This window comes from Zeugodacus cucurbitae, chromosome 5, assembly GCF_028554725.1.
Source record: "Zeugodacus cucurbitae isolate PBARC_wt_2022May chromosome 5, idZeuCucr1.2, whole genome shotgun sequence".
Taxonomy (NCBI): domain Eukaryota; kingdom Metazoa; phylum Arthropoda; class Insecta; order Diptera; family Tephritidae; genus Zeugodacus; species Zeugodacus cucurbitae.
Window position 1 is genome coordinate 8,199,614 of NC_071670.1, and position 12,332 is coordinate 8,211,945.

Genomic DNA, 12,332 nt, shown 5'->3' on the forward strand with positions numbered 1-12,332 from the left:
AGTGTCTCAATGTGTTGTTTATTCGAGAATATATATATTTTTTTTTATATAAAGAGAGGTGACACACGCTTTGTAGTTTCGAAAGTAATATGCTTAGTATATGTTAAACAAATTTGATTGAAATCCCTATAAATATCAGAACTAAATTCCATATCAGTTACGCTAAACGTCAGTTAATCAATTACAAGTGTAAATTGCGCATTTGCTCAACTTAATTAGCGAATTTTTAATAGCAACAATAAAATATATTAGCTTCTCGTATAATGTACACGATTTCATATATAACTCATATAACCTCACATGCCCTACACCTCTGACCATCAAAACAACAAACCTAAACATTAGTGAAACCAAGGTGTCGACAATGATCAATACATCCGGTCTGGCCAATGCACATACATATATTTAACACTAAACTGTTCTTCTGCCATACACAGTTCATTAACGAAGCCATTTGAATGCACCACCTATAATGGTCAGTGTTGTAAACTGCTGATGGCTAATTGCAAATAAAACGCTAATGTAGCGTTAGATTGAATGTAGTGAGATTGTAATGCGCACTTTATACGCGTGTGGCTAGGTATTTCAAGGTTGCTGTGCGACTGCACACTGCACTTCCATTGCAGCGCGTGTATTTCCGCGTTGCCCAGAATGTACACATAAAAGCGGCAATAAATGAAAATGTAAGCACAAATGTCCTCATTAGCACACACATACATACAAGCATATACACACACGCACATATACATATGTATATGAACATCATACACCACTTCCTAACCGCTGCCGTTTCACTTTGCATTGTCATTGCCATACTTCGGTTCATTGCATTTAACCACGTTTTGTCTCACCACGCTAACATTCCTTACGTAACTGTTGCGGTCGGCAAATTCTTGTTACCCAGTGTTTCCTCTTCCTTTTCCTGATCTTTTGTTCTTTCAGTTTTTGGCATTTCGCCGGCGCATCAGCGCATTCATTGTCTCTGTGTGGCGTCAATAAAGCAACGGAAATGCAGAAGCCCGAGCGTACTTGTTGTTGTTGTTAGCAGTTGGTGGTAAATACACTTGTGTGTGTGTTTTGTAACTGTGGGTGCAAATGAAATTGATAGTCAAAACCGCGATTTTGATTTTGATGCTTCAACGGTTGCGGTGGTGAATAGTGTGAGAGCGGTGTAGATGTGGGTACACGAGCGAGAGTAGGCGTTAAGGAAATTTTCGACAGGAAATCCTTGCTCGGGTGAATGTAAAGTCGATTCACATAAATTGTTGCATACTTCTAGGCGCTAATTTTAGTTTGTTGAAGCAAATGTGTAGAATTGAGGAGATAAGCACGTGAAAATGAAGGAAAATGTTAGGAACCAAATAAAGAAGAAGTATAAGAACCCAAAACAGTCGGGTCTACGTAACCGAAACGGACCCCGATTTTTATCCAGTCAAGGACTCAAAATTATTTGGCGAATACTTTATGCCGTTACAACAACAACAACAACAAATAAAACACAGTTAAAAGAATTACCACTCAAATTGTACAGGAGCTGACACAATTGAAGACGTCATCTAAGGGTAAAGAGTTTAACAAGTATCTTCATTGTGATGTAAGCGAAAACCAGAAACTCCGTTCTGTTGATCTTGTAAGTATGTGATTGGCGTTGCAACCGTTTAGCCGGTTATAGCCGAATCGACGATAGTGCTCCACCTCTCTCTCTCCTTCGCAGATCGGCGCCAGTTGGAGATCCCAAGTGTAACCAAGTCGCTCTCCACTTGGTCCCTCCAACGGAGTGGAAGCCTTCCCCTTCCTCGGCTTCCTCCGGCGGGTACTGCATCGAACACTTTCAGGGCTGGAGTGTTTTCGTCCATTCGGACAACATGACCTAGCCAGCGTAGCCGCTGTCTTTTTATTCACTGAACTATGTCAATGTCGTCGTATAACTCCATCGTCTGCGGTATTCGCCGTTGCCAATGTTCTGAGGACCATAAATCTTGCGCAAAATTTTCCTCTCGAAAACTCCTAGTGTCGTCTCATCTGATGTTGACATCGTCCAAGCTTCTGCACCGTAAAGCAGGACGGGAATGATAAGCGACTTGTAGAGCTTGATTTTGGTTCGTCGAGAGAGGACTTTACTGTTCAATTGCCTACTCAGTCCAAAGTAGCACCTTTGGCAAGAGTGATTCTGCGCTGGATTTCTAGGCTGCCATTATTCGTGTTGTTCATGCTGGTTCCCAGGTATATGAAATTATCTACGACCTCGAAGTTATACTGTCAACAGTGACGTGTTGATCTTGCCATCTGGTTAAATCATTCCAGTCCAGGATAGTGATTAAACCTACCATGGACGCGTTTTCATAACCGAATTGAGTTCCGACTTTTATCCAGCAACGGATTGTCAACTCGTCCACCTTCCTCAATATTTGGGGAATATTTTGTGGCATTATAATAACAACAACAACTGTTTAAGACGGAACCAGGTGGAAGTTATAGCTCCCAACCGATTTATCCTCAAAGAACTGCTCTGGTCATCGTTTAGAGTTAGCGAGGTACATTACTATTCAGATAACCGATGGCCTAAATCAAAAACCTCGTTGTAAGAGGACGACCCTAGTAGCGTTGGACTTGTCAAAAGCTTTTGACAAAGTCAATCACATAAAAATACTAGAAGACATAGAACTATCTTCGCTTCCTCCAGCGTCGAAGGGGTGGACCATGAGTTATCTGAAGGGTTCTTAATGATCCGTTATGTTTCGAGGTCAAAAGTCACTTATTTTTATTTAGAAGAATTAAATAAGGAGTTCTATAGAATGGTGTCTTTTCCTCTCCACTGTTTAACAGCTGCATATTGAAACTCCTCCAGCCAGAAACGGAAGTCTCAATCACCACTTACGCTGATGAGCAGCATTTAAGGGGCATGCAAAGTGGCGGTTAGTGTCATTTGGGGGGGCTCTTTGCATGCAGGACAAATGTTGAGTATGTCAGATCATTCCCACAACAGGTTTTACGATACTGGGATTGACTATGCTCGTTCTCTCGCTCAGCTCGGTCAGCTTCTTTTGAAATGATTTCACAGAAACCATCTCTCCAGTTAATTGCCTTAAAACGAGTCGCCTTCAGCCGCAACAGACTTCCGACAAGCACTGACCGCTATTCACAGAAGAGTTATTAATATCTTCCTTGACACCCTTCCCGTGAATGGCGTTCGTGGGATCAAAACTTCACCGAACCCCGGTTGCCTCTCGAAACTAGAGTGACCCTAGCGTATCTTCGTTCTGAATATTATAGTAGATTAACCTCCTACCTATTCGGACTGGACTCCGGGCTGGCAAAGAGCCCAGGCATGACACTAACCACCTATTTCCATGCTCAATTAATCCCACTCATCTAACAACTCTTTCCCTTTGGCCCGACTTTGTCGAAACAGCTCGTTTCCTAGGCCTCCCGTTAGATGGCTTCACTTGTGCTTACCTGTTCAGTCAAGTTTACGTAATCGTTACAACAACATCAACCATCTCGTTTGCCCTATCCACAACAGTCTATACCACACACTCGAGACTGATACGAATTTATATTCGCGTAGACTTTAGGCATCGTTTATACCTCTAAAAAAACAATAAACACCCTGTTGCCATCCCATTTACCCTTAAAGGTTTAGAAAGACACAAAATTGGCAATAAGCGAGGTACTACTTATGGAACCCCGGATTCGGTACGGGGCAAATTGCAGTTTGAAGGCTTGTCAATTTAACGGAAAATCTAGAGATTATTCATCTTCTACTCCACTGGAGTTGCTATCTTATAGCAGTTTTAGACGGGTTTGACTTCGACCCCTCCTATCAGGTGTACAAAGCTTTATCACTATTTGGAGTGGATTATGGATATTTGTCAAAAAAACTCCGGCCAAACTGTCTTATGAAGTGTATGCGACCAAGACTATCATTCCATTCTAGCAGCGGTCTCAACTCGAAGGGATATGTGTGAAGGATGGATGCAGTACCATCTCTTTCTTTGACATAACCCCTATGGTTGGATCCTTAATTGGGTTAGGACTAGATTTAGACAGACTCACGTAAACTGAAATCTATCTCAGAGATTCCGCTGATGAGGAGAAGGGCAAAACTTAAGTCAAACTAATGCATTTTGGAAGTAAAATGGAGCCAAGAAAGAGATACCGCCTAAATGGACCCAAACCTTGAAGACGATAGTAAAACTCATTAGAGTAACCAGTTTAGGAGGACCCAAACAGGCTTTTCGGTGTGATCCTACCTTCTAAAAGGATTTGAGCTGAGATTTATTGTAGTAACGGTAAGCGGGAATGTCTCAAGGTGTGTTGCAAAATACAACCGTAGTTTTTACTATCACCAAAGTGAAGAGGGGTTAAAACTCTGAGAGCAGAGAGTTGAATATGGACCACGGCTACAAGCTTCTTCTAAATCTAGGAAATTGGATTAGTTTTCTGTTAAGGTTTCTTCTGAGGTTTCTTATCGAGTTAAATACCGAATGCCGGTATGACATATACGCACCTTACACTTAGACTTACACTCAGCAGCACTGACCTCTCTACAATGCATTAAAAATTCGCTACGACGTTTCAAATTGTGCTTTGCCACTTGATAAGCTGCGTAATCAAAGAGCCTTCAGCAGACAGTACAATTATGTGTGACTTACATAAGTATGTATGTAAGTATATGGGTGAGAGCGCATGAATGTGTCTATTACCGTTAGGCAGGAAGTGTAAACACTAACCTACCACCACATATTTCGCCATACTCCCCGATAAAAACGTCAACAAAACCAACAACAATAACAAATAAACCAAAAAAATTGTCAAAATAATGATTCGTTAAGTTTTTTGTGCTCTAAATAACGATTGAACGGGTTGCTGAGCGCATGTGAGAGAGAGAGCCAATACAAACAACAGCTGTCGGGTCAAAGAGAGAGTATTAAGGGTTGAGTTGTAAATAGAGAGCGAAAGTGTTATTGAACTCACAAACTTCAAAACGCGTGCAGTGAGCTTTTTCGTACACAAAAAATAAAGGATGTAAAAGCTTTCAAGGCTGCAAGCAGCTGTGAGTAGCAGTTGGGATATGCGGGAAAAGGTTAGAAGTTAAGGTGAATACAAATAAATCTGGTAAAAGTAATAATATCACCGTGGCAGCAGCAACAAAAAGATAATAATAATATTTGTTGTGAGAAAAAATGTCCTAAGAGCTTTGCGGAACAATCAAGAAACCCATTGAAAACCATTGAGCCGCTACGTTGTTAGTGGAAATTTCTCGTTAACTGCGGTAGGAGTACTTTTTCTATTCACTTCAATTCATAATTTACCATTCATAAAAATTTGTTGTGCCTGATAGCTTTCACGTGTAACATTGTTATGCTTATTCTATTTATGTCAGTTAATTTGTGAGGGGTTTCGTTGTAAAATTTATTAATGAGGGAATATAAGTGTTTAAGGGTATAAATGATAGAAAAATGGAAATAAGGTACAAAGAAAAGGACTTGTAATAAGCTTTTAGTAAGCTTTTTGCTTGATAAAATTTTTGTGTTATGATAATTATTCACAATTCCAGTTGTTTTATTTCATAGTTTTGCGAATTTCGAAAGCTTTTGTACTAAGCTTTCATTTACAAAGCTTAAGAGCTTTCATGAATGCGCATTCTTCTATAATTAATAAATTTTCATCACTATTTTATAAAAAAAAGAGCTTCAATAGGAGCTTTTTCATGAAAGCTAACAAAGCTTTGAATTTAAAAAAAATTTATAATAAATAAATAGTCTATAAAAGCTGGATTGACATTATCCTTAATTTGTAAAATTTTTTAAAAATTTTAAAAATTTCTAGCACTTTTTATACAAACATACAGAAACAAAAAGCTTCGAGTACATAAAATATACTAAAAAGAAGCTGAAAGCTTTTGAAAAAAAGCTTTTATTTAAGCTTCTTCAGTTTTACGTATCATGGAAAGAGTATGTTAGAACGTATTATATTCTTAAAGCTTTTGAAAACAGAAAATATAAGTAAAAATAATGAAAGCTTTCGAAAAAAAGCTTTTCGTGACCTTTCATAGTTGTAAGGAACATTGAAATAGTTTGTGTAATATTTTATATGTTGGAACATATTATATTCTTAGAGCTTTTGAAATTATCAAATATAAAACACAAATATTTCGAAAGCTTTCGAAAAAAGCTTTTTTGTATAAAGTAAAATTCATAGTTTTAAGGTCCATTTAAATAGTTAGAGGAATATTTTAAACCTTCTAAAAGCATTATATATATATATTTAAAGCTTTGAAGCCAGTAAGTCTTTCCTCTTAAAAAGCTTTTGAAGCTTACTTTAAAAATTAGTTGTAAAACGAATAATAACTAAGACTTCCTTTGTATGGGAGGAAACTCAAAAATGTTTAAAGCTAACCTCTCTACAGCTTTCACTTTTGAAAACGCTTTCTTCCAGAGCTTAGCTTACCCACTAATCTCTGATATAACAGGTTAAACGTAAGCATATAATTAAGTTTCTATAAAACTTGTGTGCTTATATAATAATCCCATTAATTGCCACAAGCGCCACTATCCGTGAGCTGCTAAGCGCTGCATACTTTTAGGTTGTTAGCAGTGTTGTTGTGGTACTTTTCACCCTTTAACTATACTCTTTTTTGTTGTTTCTTTATCATCTTACACAAACAGACACCTGCGCCCGAGTGTGCCGATATTTAGTGGAAAAAATAAAAAAAATGCGCCTGAATGTATGCTTCGTGGAAAATTAGAAAGCACGTGTTTTGCAATGGAATGCGTTTTATAGGTGTTAAGTTACTTTTTTCTATACTGACTTTTCAAAGCTTTATGGAATAGCACGTGTTAAGCTCTATTTTAAAAATTCCCTCGGACAGAGCTCGTCGAACTTGAATAACTTCTGAAGTTCTGCTTTGGCAGATGGGCTTCTGTACGCTGGGAAAACTCTAAATCTTATGGAAAATGAAGAATTATAGTGTCGTGAAGTCAGTTCTATTTCGGATCTTTGAAGATCTAGTGCATGCCGAGCCAGTGTGTTCTTGAGAGAGGTGAATAAACGAACTTCTAATTATACCACCACGAGAGTGCAAAACCTGAGATCCTCCCTCAGGAGGTTAGGAGTTACAAATTGTTCAACAGATGTTTTTCTTTAAGACCGAAAGCATTCCATAAAGTTCGTATTAAACAGTTAAATTCAAAGTGGAAGCAGGTAGTTCTCGAGGGAGGCGGATTAGACTAAATCCGGAGTTCTAGACTAAATCCAATGAGTTCATGCCTGCGAAGGAAACTTAGTTATCAACGGTCTATTTTTCTTTTCTTTTCGTAAGATCTCCACATTCAGCGGTTGCACGAACGATGCAAATGCGAAGAATTGTAGAATTCAAGGTTCAATGAGGTCCTCTTAAGCAGTCAGTTGGTCAAAAAGACATTTGAAAGATTCATCTTGGCCAGTTGGGGTTCTGATAAGATCGGAAAGACTACTATCAAGACCATATTTGATTCAAGGTAATGCACACTCTTACGTTCCTATCAAATAGCAGGTTCTCGGCGCCTCATTACCAGTCTTTCTAATCGTCAGTTGGTCAAAGATGTTCATTTTGGAAAGTTGGGGTTCTGGTAAGCTGTGGAAGATGAGGAAGACTGCTATCGAGACGATATTTGATTCTTGGCTACGGACTACTTTACTTTCCTATCAAACAACTGGTTCTCTGATGAACTTTTTTGCCTGAAGACTGTGGAGAGTCTCATTACCAGTCTTTCTAATCGTCACTTGGTCAAAGAGGTTTATTTTGGAAAGTTGGGGTTCTGGTAAGGTGAGGAAGACTGCTATCGAGACGATATTTGATTCTGGGCTACGGACTACTGTACTTTCCTATCAAACAACTGGATCTCTGCTGAACTTTTTTTGCCTGAAGACTGTGGAGAGTCTCATTACCAATCTTTCTAATCGTCAGTTGGTCAAAGAGGTTTATTTTGGAAAGTTGGGGTTCTGGTAAGATGAGGTACACTGCTATCGAGACGATATTTGATTCTTGGCTACGGACTACTGTACTTTCTTATCAAACAGCTCGTTCTCTGAAAACATTTTTTGACTGAAGACGATGGAGAGCTGGTTCTCTGAAGACCTTTTTTGACTGAAGACGGTGGAGGGCTGGTTCTCTGAAGACATTTTTTGACTGAAGACGGTGGAGAGCTGGTTCTCTGATGACCTTTTTCGACTTAAGACTGCAGACAGCCTCATTACCAGCCTTCCTATGGCTTCCTTCCTTACCGCAGTCAACTTTACTACGCACTTAGAATTATCACAAGCGTCACTGCGATTATTCTACTGCTTTTATTTTGTTGTTGTATTTGTATGGGCTGCCAAAATGGCTTAAGTTCACAAATTAAATTAAGTAAAAGTAAAAGGAAAATACTCGCGCTGACCTCAAACGTTGCCAAAGCAGCCGTGGCAAAAGCATTCGCCAATGCAACTAAATACTTGTACATTGTCAACAAGCCTGACTACCTGCCTGCCTGCCTACCTACATACATACAAACATAAATCACTCATACGCCGCGCGTGCACATAACCGCCCACACACATAAGCTGCCACAGCTAAGCTGATAGCAAACAGCTAAAAGTTTCCACTAAAGTATTTAGTGGTAGCCTCATAGACAGCACACACAGCGTATTGGCCACAAAAAATCGCTAATAAATTGTTGTTGTTGTAATTTGGTTGCCGCACAGTAGGCGTTCAGGTAGTCAACAGCAAGCAGCGAAGAGCTTCAACAGCTTTTTGCGCTAAGGTCAATGTGAATTTGGCGCGACACTGAGAAAAGCCTTACAAGCACCCAAAAGCATTTTGACGAGCGACACAACAAAAACAAGTGCAACAATATACAACAACTAAGTATGTTTGTAATAATATAATAACGGTATCTTATCGACTGACTTTTGAGACTGTGGCAACTGTAGCAGTTTTAGTGCATGGAAATGAAGGGTGGTGGTATGAGGTTGAATTTTATGTTATGTTAATTTCGATAATTTAGGTGTCAAATTTCAGACACTATTTAATAGAAAAAAAATAAAAGAAAAAAGTTAAAATTAGAGTAGATGAATTGTAATACACTGAAAAAAATAGGGAAGCAAAAATTGAAATCTTAGAAAAACAAGAAACTTGTTGTTGTTTTTATATAATAGAAAGAAAGAAAAGTTAATCAAAAGTAAGTCAAAGTTGTAAACTGTATTTCGATGTATAATAGTGAATATTGTTGAACAAAAGTATTTTTATGGCAAATAATAGCGAAATTGAGTTTTTCATCCATTAGATGAATTTATGTTTTTCATAAAAATTTTAGCAAATAATCACATTCCTGTCTTTCTGAGCATATATTACAAAGCTTTTAACACATAAGTGCATTAAAATTTATAATTTGAGATTTTTCATAAAATCTAACATATTTTCATCCTTTGGAAGTATGCGAATATTAGTTAAAATTTTGCTTTTGGAGCATATTTATACATATTTTTAATACACGAGTGCAATAAAACTGTAATTTATGCTTTTTCATAAAATTTTACATAGTTTCATCCTTTGGAAGTATGTATTTTTTGCTCAATTTTTGTCTAATAACGATTTGAAAACAAGGAAATTGATTAATGAATTATTTTTAGCCATTAACATCAAGTGAAAAATGTTTCATCCTTTCGAAGAATGTTTGAAGAAAAGTTGTTTTCTAATTAGGAATGAAATATTTTCATAAAATCAATTTATTTATTTAGAAATGAAGTGTTTTAATGAAATAAATTCTTATTTTTAGATTTTCAGCTGTAAGTAGAATTTTAGTGAATTTTATTTTATATTGTATAATAATTGTGAGCCAGAAACATATTTTTGTAACATTTTTTTTAATTTTTTATTTTAACATAATTTTGCGAGGTGAGTACTTTTTCGTCTTTTGGATGTATACTAGAAAACATTTATTTTGGCTGCCAGAGCAATTTTCTAAATTACTTACTCATTAAATAACATATTTATTTCTTACTATTTTCCATTTTTAGTAATTCTGACATGTGCATACTTGTTCGTCTATTGGATGTATAACCGAAAATATTTTTTTTTGCTCTGCCACGTGAATTTTTCTGTATTTTTATAGTACTTAATCACATATTTTTGTACATTATCAATGCAAAACGCAGGAAATCGTACATCGTTTCGATGAATTGTATGAAATAAATGATTTAAGTGACTGAAATTGATATATTTTCAATTATGTTGTTGAATATTACTGATTATCAGTTGATTACGTGACTTTAAAGCAATTCATCCATTGGATGTATTTTTGAAATTTTCACAAATAACGTTCTGATATTAAAATTTTAACATACAAAAATTATTTCGATTGTTTTTTGAAAAAAAAATAAACATTTTTATTTGTCATAAAAACGATTTTAGAAGCTTTTTATATTTTTAAATATTTAAAAAAATATATGTAAAGGGTATATCTAGTTAGCGCGTAACGTCACGTTTCTTAAACATCAGTTTTAATCAAATATCAAAAGCGACAGGGAGTCGCTTATACATTATACATATAAAAAGTTCTTATGTGCTCCAGACTCACATACCTACGCATATGTATGACTCTCTGTAAATACATATGTATGTACATATATGTATGTGCGCCTACAAATTGTCTATTTATACAACTTGCAAATATATTTCAATGGCGCGTCCAACAGCAACAGCAAAGTAGGTGTCTAATTAGGTGGCAGCTGTTTGTATGGAGCCGATGGAGCGACGCTGGAGCTAGAGCGCCAGTAACAACAACTTCATAATGCTCACGCGGAGCCGAAGTAGACGGCAAATAAAATAAAAAAAGAATATGATTACGCAGGTAGCAATGCTATCAGTGGCAGAACGACAAAGCAACGGTAAATGCAACCCCCAGCACCGCACGTTGCTGCTCTTCGTACGCTCTCTCGCTCTTTATTTTAATTTAATTTTTATCTTTTGGATTGCATTGCATACACCATTGTTATGCCCTTAGTTTCTACGGAGCTTTCGCGCGTCGCATTGAGCGTGCAGCGCGTGGTGGTGAGCTTTTCACTTTTTGCTCGGCTCACAGACGCATTGACTAACGCTCGGCGCCCAAGCAAGCGCCGTTACAGGCCAAAACAAAAGCGCTCGCTGGTTCGTTCGTCGGTCGTCGGTCGTGCTTCCAACGAGTTGCTGTTGTGCTTTAATTGCCAACGACTTGCTGCTGAGTGTCGCGCTGAACGAAGGTTCAGTCTCTCAGCGTCGGCGGCCGTATGCGCAGCAGCAGCAGCGCGCAAAATTCGGAATAAATTTCAATTTTCCTGTCTGTCCTGTCCTGATACACACAGTACACAGTACAAAAACGGGCAGTTAGAAAGCGAGAAAGTGAAAGAAAAGTGGCAAATAAAATGCAGGAAATGTGGCCAACCGTATAAGTTGTTGCAAAATAATTGCCAAACGGGGAAAAAGTGCGAATTTGTGCGACGAAAAATCCAAAGTTTTGTGTGAAATTTCCGTTTTACTTCAGCAGTTGCGGCATTTGTGGGGTAAATATTGTGCGAAAAAAAAATAAAAAAAAAATATGATCAAGAAAAAAACCACTCACAAACGCATTTATATTTACATACATACACTCGCTCATATACATATGTATTTGGTGTCTGTGCAGTGACGAAAAGCGAAATGTTTGCGAAATTTTCGCAAGGCAAAGGTGAAAAATGTCTGTTGTATTGTAAATGTTTGTGCTGGTCCTGGCGCACACACATACACAGCCACTCGCACGCACGCCAATAGGCATGCATATATACACGTGCGCTGGCTCCTTGTGCAAGCCTTGCAAGCATGCAGGCGGTGTGTACGTGTATGGGCAGCATGGAAGAAATGTATACAAATATGAAAAATTCATAAAAGCCTACAAGCTGGCAAATAAGTACACGGGAAAATAAATAAAAAATGTGTGAAAAATTACAAATTAAGAAATCAGAATGAAATTGAAGGAAAATGGAAAAAAATAAATAAAAAAAAAACAAAACAAATAATTTTTTAATAATTTTTCATTAAGTTATTAATAATAAAATTAATAAAAAGTTTAAATATATATATTATTTCATGAAAAGTTGAAAAATAAAAAAAAATATATTTGAAAAATACAAAAATGAATTATACAAAAAATATCAATACAAACAATTATAGAATAAGCGAAACCGATAATGTATAAAAATATTTATTTAAATAAAAAATAATATGTTAATTAAAAATATATATTAAGATAATAAGAAATAAGGTAATCAAGGTAAGATAAAATATATATAAAAAT

The 12,332-nt window shown here is 36.8% G+C and overlaps 1 protein-coding gene across 2 annotated transcripts in view; it reads left to right on the forward strand.

Annotated features, from left to right (window-relative positions):
- The first annotated feature begins 11,160 nt into the window (after positions 1-11,160).
- The window catches only part of LOC105216250 (1-phosphatidylinositol 4,5-bisphosphate phosphodiesterase), a 160,312-nt gene continuing 159,140 nt past the window's right edge, over positions 11,161-12,332 (forward strand). Inside the window, exon 1 of one of the 2 annotated variants that reach the window (XM_011190645.3) lies at positions 11,161-11,562. The gene's annotated coding sequence lies outside the window, so the exon portion shown is untranslated. The remainder of the gene's footprint in view (positions 11,563-12,332) is intronic. The other variant, XM_011190647.3, reaches the window with a different exon arrangement.